Raw genomic sequence first — 9740 nt, 5'->3', positions numbered from 1 at the left:
CCTTTCCCTCCTTCACTTTCTATTCATTCCAAACAAATTGGAGAGGAGTCTCAGAGTCTCAGAGTTTTACTCACCACAGCTCGCACAGAGAGTCTAGAGGCAAGAAGGCAACCAACGGCTCGACAGCCTGAAGTTGATGGAGCTCGAAGGAAATAACACAATTGACAATTGAAGCTCAATCAGTTCGGTAGCTTCTCTTTAATTTTCGGATTTTTTGCTTTCTTTCTTGCAATTTGGCTTCATCCTCCAACAGGAGGGTTGAAAGAAAGAGAGGAGAGATATACCCGTGATGGACTTAGACTGCTCGATTGGAACGGAGGCGTCGATTGGAACGAAGGTAATTCTCTATTTCACGCTTGGAACTCAGACTGCTCGATTAATTAGATCAAATACTTGCTCGCAAGGAACCCCGAATTGCCACTACGGAATTTCCAAACCACCTATGGAGAATGAGCCTCCCATCGCTACTTTTACAGAACAAATCGTTCGAATTTTATAAGGAAGAGATTCCTGACTTCTCTTGGTCTTCGAGTTCTGAACGGAGGCGTCGATTGGAACGAAGGAGTCGATTGGAATGAAGGCGTCTGGTCATCTTGGTCTTCGAGTTCTGAACAGAGGCATCGATTGGAACGAAGGCATCGAGAAGCTTGACGAAAAAGGGCTGCATGATGAGGAAAGGAGAAGCTTGAACGAAGATATGCATGAGGAGAAGCTTGACAAAAACGATACGAATGACGAGATAAGGAGAAGCTTTACGAAAAAGATACGCATGATGAGAAAAAGCTAGGCATCCACGATTGACGAAAAGTTATGAAAAGCTACGGCGAGGAGACCACAGCAGCACGGCATGCGAGTTAAGGCAACGAGCGTAATGATTAGAAGGATCTAGGGTTTTCCATTTTTTTACTTCGTAAGTTTAACTTTTGCATTTCTTTTGCATTTCGTTAAAAACAAATCGATATCTTTTGCATTTCGTTAAAAACAAATTATATCGACTCTCTTGAAAATGTAAAATGATTATGATGTAGTATAACATTGACATGTTACTATCTACTTATCATCAATGATCACAACCAAGCCATGCATGTAGTGTGTCAAGGAGATGCCAATTATATCAATTGACTCTATTGCAAAGTAAAATGATTACGATGTAGTAAAGCTATAATTATTCTTTATGTAATGTGCTTTCCCAAGGTTACTATCATCTCTACATTTTTTTCCTTTTAGCATGCTACGATGTGTTAAGAAATGCACTCTTGTTAACTTACATATGGCAAAAGGAAAAGATCAATTCATAGTTGTAAGTCTCCAAACTAGGAGAGCAATGAGATAATTTCACACCTTGGTATCTCATTTTGCATCCTAGGTACCCACATGCTTGGCTATGGAGTAGCATATATGGCTATCGTATGGCTAAAAAGATTGACAATCATAGAGGCCTCAAGGCATGGACAAGAGGTTTATAAGGAGCAAGCATATACATATGTATGACCGACTTAAAACCCTGCATATGGTTACCTAAGGGTTAGACATCTAAAGAGAATATTAGGTCAAATATTATTAGTCTTGAGAACTTGTTAGGTTGCTTATCCAACAGAGTCACCCCAAGATCTAGGTTGTCCTAGATCTTTTTAGTCAGTTCAATCTAGGGCCTAGTCAAATAGCAAACAAGGGAGATTGTGAACAAAGAGGATCAAGCTTGTTGTAGAACTTCCATGCTACAGCCTTCAAAGGAATTGCACACTCAAGACCGTACTAGATAATTCGAGAAAAACCCAATTCCCAGAATGGCAGTTTTGGAAGAAATTTAACACGTTTAATATATCCTACCTTTTGCATTTCATTAAATTAGGATCATAAGTTCAATAACTACTTCGCTTGAAATAAGTTCAATAACTACACCCTTCTCAAGGGATATTAAAATTGGCTTATGATCAGAGAACAAGAGGGACATTAAAATCCTTCTAGAGAAATAAGCAAGGACGGCGAGATATTATACGAAGTTAGAGATGTGTCATTGAGCTTCAAGTATACACTTGGGCTCCATAAACCACACAAAGCTCTAGAAGCCTCTTGTAATAGGCCTCCCAAAAAGATACATGTTATGAAAACTTTATAATTATTTCTACTAAATGAAATGCAAGCATGACCACTTGTGAAGTTCATTAGTTACTTTGGCATAGTAGAGAGAGAATGAGAAGTGCTTGAGAAGGTGAGCATAGAAGTCATCCACGGAAGACAACAATGGCTTGAGGATGATTTCCTTAAAGAGTGCTTCTTAAGAAATTGATGGGCTAGTCGTTAAGGATGATAATTCTAAAACATTAAGCATCTAGATCAAGTAGATTAAGGACATAATTCAAGTGCACCTTTATTCAAAATGAGTTACTCTCACTGGTGCACCATGGGCACCACCCACACATCATGGATGGGCAAGATAAACTCACATAACGAGCTAGGTTTCATAAAGTAATATCGATCAACTTTACCACATATATGAATAAATGGAAGTAAAATAGTGTATAGTTTCAAATGAATACCACGTTCACACACACACACACACACACACACAGAGCCATCCTCCAATCTCCCCATTTTACAAAGCTAAATTTTTTTTTAATTTGCTCCACTTCCATTCTCCCATTGCATAGGGGGAATGGCACCAGTGCCATTCTCCCATTATGATTTCCTGATTCAAATCTTGGCTGTGCAAAGGGGAAATGGCACTAGTGCCATTCTCCCAGATTCAAAGTTTTGGCTTCACAGAGTCAAAATGGCACATGTGAGTTTGATGATCTCAGTGTCATTATGTAGGTGCCAGCATGAGATTGGCATCACTGCCATTCTCCCCTAGTGGTAATCTAGACAAACTAAACCTATAGATTGACATTCCACTAATTTTCCTATTACAATGGCACTAGTGCCTTTCTCCATTAGAATGGCACTAGTGCCTTTCTCCATTTTCCTACTACAAAGCCAAAAAATTAGGACATTCCATTGGGAGGATGGCACTAGTGCCATTCTTCATTTTCCTATTCCTAGTGCCTTTCTCCATTTTCCTATTACAATGGAGAATGGCACCAAACCTATAGATTGACATTCCATTAATTCCAATGGGAGAATGGCATTGGCCCTTTTACCTTTGTGAAGCCAAAATTTTAAATTAGGACATTCCATTGGGAGAATGGCACTAGTGCCATTCTCCATTTTCCAATGGGAGAATGGCACTAGTGCCATTCTTCATTTTCCTATTACAAAGCCAAAAAATTAGGACATTCCATTGGGACATTCCATTGGGAGAATGGCACTAGTGCCATTCTCCATTTTCCTATTCCTAGTGCCATTCTCCATTTTCCTATTACAATGGAGAATGGCACTAAACCTATAGATTGACATACCACTAATTCCAATGGGAGAATGGCATTGGTGCCCTTCTACCTTTGTGAAGCCAAAATTTTGAATTAGGACATTCCATTGGGAGAATGGCACTAGTGCCATGCTCCATTTTCCTATTACAAAGCCAAAAAATTAGGACATTCCATTGGGAGAATGGCACTAGTGCCATTCTCCATTTTCCTATTCCTAGTGCCATTCTCCATTTTCCTATTACAAAGCCAAAAAATTAGGACATTCCATTGGGACATTCCATTGGGAGAATGGCACTAGTGCCATTCTCCATTTTCCTATTCTCCAGTTCCATTCTCCCATTGCAATGTCCTAATATAAAATTTTGGCTTTGCAAAGGGAGCATGGCACCATTGGCATTCTCCCAAGGCAAAGTCCCAAGTCAAAATTTTGTCATCCAAAGGAAGAATGGCACTAGTCTGTTCTCCTCTTATGAAGACAAATGTTTTTCACAAGTCAATGCATGGGGAGAATGGCACTGGTGCCATTCCCCTTTTCAAAGATGGGATATATGCAATTCTCCATAGGTTAGCCAAATTCACATGGAGAATGGCACTGGTGCCATTCTCCCCCCGCTACAAGGACAACTTTGTTGGTCTTATGAAATTCTTTGGTTGTAGTTTGTTCATAATCAATTTCTTGTCATTGTAATGAGAGGGGATGGCTACTATCAGATGCATGAATCAGGTCATGACGATGGTGAAAATAATTCATGCTTTAGAAAAAGTTTTATCAAATTGCTAAAATTTTTAGGGAAATAATTCATGCTTTCATGAAAATTTTGTATAGACTCATTCATGCTTTATAGAGATTTGCACCAATGCCATTCTTCCCCTCTAGAAGGACATGTTTGATGGTCTTATGAAATTCTTTGGTTGTAATTTGTTCATAATTAATTCTCTGTAATCGTAATGATAGGGGATGGCTATCAGAAGCGGGGAGAAGGTCATGATGATGGTGGGGAATGAAGTGGTTGGAATTGGTGGAGTGTGTGCAATAGATCCGGAGGCCTACTGTAGTGGTGTGAAGATTGGGACAGAAAATGTATCGGTGATAGTGGAGAATTCTATCAATAGTGAAATGCTCTTGCCATTTCCCACTATGGATGCAGTGCTTGTTGGTGCGGCAATTTGGAGCGTTGTCAAGTGGCCTAAGGGCTCTCTAAAACATGTTGGTGATTCTTTAGATGATGCGGTAACTGAAGAAGCTGCACCAAGTGAGCCTGAGCGACCTTATGTTGAGGCAATGCCAATTTCTTCATTGGAAACTGACAATTTCATTCGTGAATCTTGGAAAGAGAAAAAGGTTGGCTTATGGGATGAGAGCAAAACAAAGACCGTGGGGGAAGGTGTGATCTTATATGTTTTCCCGGGAGACTCTATAAACTTTGACCTATTGGGTAACAATTGCATTGGTGTGGGTATTGAAAAGAAAGAACAAATTAGAGGAAGTGACTCAGGGTCTTCTATGCAAGATGTCGGCTCTCTCAGCCTAGTAAAGTGGCCCATCAAGCAGATTACCTTACTTGAAGGAAGCCCATTGCAACAATATGTGCCCATGGACCACGTTGCTGGTATAGATGAGTTGGTCAATGATCAAATGTTGAAAAGGGATGATCCAACATCAAAGAAAAGAAGGTACACTTTCATTAACAGGGTGCCTAAACAAAGAGAGCCTCCAACAGCAATGTACAAAATGTCACTAGATTCGGTGCAGCAGGTTTCTTCCATCGATTGTTGTGGGAGTAGGTGTTGCCAAAATGCAGAGCGAGATCTCTTAATGAATCTAAAGAAGAACTTTTGGGACAGCTCCTTGGAGTCTCGTACAAACTTTATATACGATGTGTTGTCAACGGCTTGGCATCATGACTACACAGGGAGGATATGCTACAACTTCAGGATAAACGATCGGGATGTCTGTTGTAGAGCATGGTATGAGATGCATGATATTCCAAGGACATCATTTTATCGATACAGGGAGCAATTTGAGAGTGGTGTGCAGCGATATGTGCATGGCAATTCAGGGATTATGAGGAGGAGCAGGGAGCACATAGGTATGGGAAGGGATCTCATTCAACACTTTGTGGATAATAGCACAGAGCATATGCCTCACAAGAGTAGAACCATGCAGGATGGTTCTAGAGAGACACAGCAAGTGATACCTGAAGTGTATAAGAAGATAGACATCCTACGTGAGGTCAACACTTCACTTAATCAACGTGGTTATCAGAGCCTATCCACATCCACATTTGGCAGGATTTCGAAATCAGACTTAAAAAATGTAGCCTTTGCTAAGACGAGCAAATTCTCTAAATGTAGCTTGTGCAGCCGGCGGATCAAGGCTCAATTAGCAGCCACAAAAAGTCAAGATGAGCGCAATTCGCTGATGGAAGAGAGAAAGATGCATATGATACAGCAACAAAGTTGTAGGAACTTATACTATGCATGGCATAGGTACTCCGAGATGGATCCAAAAAAGTATGTATGCATAATCCATGATAAGGTGGACCAAAAAAAGACGGCAATTCCAAGACTTCGGGTGAGGTCCAAGGACACCGATTCTGCATGGCAATTACAGGTTTCACTCATTGGAATGATTACCCATGGGCATGGAAACGGTCATTATGGACACTTCACCCTCAATGGTTTGTGGCCATCTGATCCCAACCTGACGATTGGATCGCTCTCAATTTGTTTGCGCAACCTCGAGAGGATGGATATGCATGACCTTGGAGACCTTGCTACCAATGGGATTCCTAGAAGCAATACTCGCCTTTTGAATGCTCTATGTTCAAGAAACGCTTTGGACTCCCATTACAGTTCTAAAGGTGCACATGTTTCCACAAGTGGAGCTAGCTTGTCTAAAAATGTAGATGTCACGATCACAAATGCAAATCTAGAAACTGTATCGGAAAGTGACCCGAAGTCTGTCACGGAGGCTATGACAACTTCCATTGCAAGGGCTACAGACACATGTGTGAATTTTTTTCCGTCAAATACAAGAGAAAACCCACCCTCTTTAGAGGGGAGTGTTGCTATTGAGCCACCATTCCAAAAGTTGCTAGAGAACTTGCTACTCCAACTAGATAATTGTGGGTCTGAGAACAAAAATAGATACTTGTTTGCATACCTTTCTCTTCTTGTAACAAGGGGCATTTTCAAGACAGTTCAATTGGGCTTCTTGATGGTAGGGCACACATATGAGGACATTGATGCAATGTTCAACAAGTTTTCTGAGAGCTTGCGGGTGGGACAAACATTTACTTTCCCGCATCTGATGGATACATTCAGAAAATGTACATCATCTTCACCGGCACCATTTGTTCTTACACGGGTTCCTAACTTCAAGGATTATGTAGATGGCTACCTATGTGATGGGCAAGAAATGCTAGTTGGACATCCAAAGCCATTACAATTTCGATTTTACATGCAAGGTGACATACCAATGATGCAGTACAAGGTGCATCCAAAATCCCCGAATTGGATGCCCATTGAAGGGGGAATTGAGCTATGGAAGAAAGATAGTGAGGGTCGATCATTGTTGCCAACAGGTTGTCCGGATATACTGCCAATGGCTGCATTTCTGAGAGATCACTTGCAAGTAATATCAGGAATAAAGGATTACATTAAGTTTTGGGAGAAATGTGCAAGTGGAAAGAATGCATCCTATGAGTCCTACATTAGGCCAGTGATAGACTATTGGAAAACCATGATCGGTGAGCTCGAACAGGAAAACATCTCAGAGATAGGAGTGTACAGAGAGTTTTGGCCAAGAACACAATCTCCTGATGAGGAGGATGATATAGATGCTTGCATTAATGATTTCCAAGGCCATGAGGAATGGAATGATCACTATTGTGGGCCTCTAAAAGGTAAGCCGAGGGAAGAGTTTAGACCAATGGTGGATGTTAAGCAAGGTGACTTCATCTTGGTGAGGCCATCAGATCCTATATACCCCATATGGCTTGGGGTTGCCATATCAAGTGCCGAGATGGATGCTGCTTCTCCTAATTTCAAGAAATTATTAATTCAGTATTGGGCACCATCAGTTAAGAGAAAGGGGCTCAGTGATGCAGATGCCTATGTTGATTGCTGGAACAAGTATTGGGCAGAGAATAGGTTGGATCCACAGGTATGGGAGTATATTGATGCAATTGTCTGGTCATGGACATCAAAATCCATAAATAGACCCAAGAAGATCAAGATTCCACAGAGCATATGTATCAAAGCACAGGAGAGCTTGCTTGGTATCAGAGCATAGAAAATGGTGTCGAATTTCTCCCTCTTAATCTCCCAAACTTCCATTGTAAGGTGTGTTCTCATGTGATGTTTCTCAATTGTTGTTATCTTGTCAATGGATATTTGCATATTATTAATATGACAATTTTCAGAAGCTGACCTTCACCAACAACTGCTTTGTTTCTAGTGGAACTCACTATGCATGGTGTTTGTTAACACCACCAACTGGTGTTTATTAACACCTCAAGTAAAATATACATGTTGTCCCTAGACAGTGTTTATTAACACCACCAAATACATGATTTTCAAACTCTGCCACAAATGCTTTGTTCCGGTTTTTATACGCAATGTACTGTTTCACAACCAATGAAGTTTTGCATAATCATTGGAATTCCAAATATTAGCTTATTCAATATTGGTAAAATTCCCACAATCAATGGAAATTTTTCCAAATTTAATGAAGCCTTTCCTAATTTTAATGAAATCCACCCAATTTCGAAATTCCCAAAATGCAACTTTCGTCCCACTTTATCTAATACTGTGTTAATGGGAAGTTACAACAGTCTCCATCTACTTGCAGATGTCTACAAAAGAATATACTTGCACATATCCATGTGGCTAATACACCAAGAATGATAGTGGAATGTAACCTCTCCAATCTTTGAATGTAGTCCCTTCCCCTATTCTGCCAATGGAATATGGAAGGGAGGCCTTCATGAAATCAAGAATGGCTGCTCTATGTGCTTTCAAATGCTACTCTCTGTGCACCTCTGTGCACACTCTATGAAAAGCAAGAATGGTTGCTCGTGTTTGCTCTTTACGCTCTCAAATATTACATATTTTTTTCTAGCATCACCTGTCCTATATGCTTTAGCTCATGGATGCCCAAGCTTGTACTAGCTTGGCTATCCCACAATTGTACTCCAACTACAATGTATTTTGACCTAGCTACCAAGGAAGATTCAACTCAAGATGCTAAGAGGTTGCCCATGTTTTCTCTTCTTATTCTAAGGTTCACTAAAAGGGCTACTTTATGTCATGGCTGGTCTATATGCTCTCTGATGCTGCATATTTCCTTCTAGCATTACCTAATGGCTACCCTATATACTTTAGCTAATGGTTGCTCTACATGCTCTCAAATGTTTCATATTGCTTTCTAGCATCACCTTATGGCTGCCCATGTATTTTGTTGTGGCTGTTTAGCCATGATCCATGAGTTGAAGTAGCAATGAGCTAAATCATAGATAAGCTTGGACATGCATGAGCTCAAATGCCATGCCTATCTCATTGTCATGCCTTTCTCAAATGCCATGCCTATCTCATGGCCAAGCCTATCACAAATGCCATGCCTATCTCATTGCTCCCTACCATATTCTGCTGGCGGAATAGGGAGAGAGGCATGACTAGTTTCAAATGGTTGGGTGAAGAGTGTGCCTATCTCATTGCTTCAAATGATCCAAATGCCCATCTCATTACCTATCTCATTGCCCATCTCATTGCTTGTGTGAAGAGTGTGCCTATCTCATTGCTTCAAATGCCATGCCTATCTCATTGCCATGAGCAATGAGATAGGTAGACTCTTTTCCCAAGCATTTGAAGCAATGAGATAGGCACACTCTTTACCCAAGCACTTGAAACTAGCAATGCCTCTCCCCCATATTACACCAGCGGAATATGGTAGGGAGCAATGAGATATTCATGACATTTGTGATAGGCATGGCATTTGAAGCAATGAGATAGGCATTTAAAACTAACAATGCCTCTCCCCCTATACAGCCAGCGGAATATGGTAGGGAAGCAATGAGATGGGCGATGAGACGAGCAATGTGAGGGCATTTGGAGCATTGAAGCAATGATGTAGGCACACTCTTTACCCAAGCATTTGAAAGTAGCAATGCCTCTCCCCTATTCTGCCAGCGGAATATGGTAGGGAAGCAATGAGATAAGCATTTAGGCATTTCCTAGTGTGTTCCTCTCAAGACTAAGTAGAAACGGTTTGACGTTGCTCTCCACGAGGTAAAACAACTTCTTAAATATATCATGGTCAAACCATGAAACTAGCAATGCCAAAGTAAGGCACAGAATGTCAATGACGCC

The sequence above is a fragment of the Dipteris shenzhenensis genome, chromosome 2, assembly GCF_047967505.1.
Source record: "Dipteris shenzhenensis isolate YYH24624 ecotype China chromosome 2, Dip_SZ_1.0, whole genome shotgun sequence".
NCBI classification, from domain to species: domain Eukaryota; kingdom Viridiplantae; phylum Streptophyta; class Polypodiopsida; order Gleicheniales; family Dipteridaceae; genus Dipteris; species Dipteris shenzhenensis.
The sequence above is the reverse complement of the archived record's forward strand: the minus strand, read 5'-3'. Positions refer to the sequence as shown.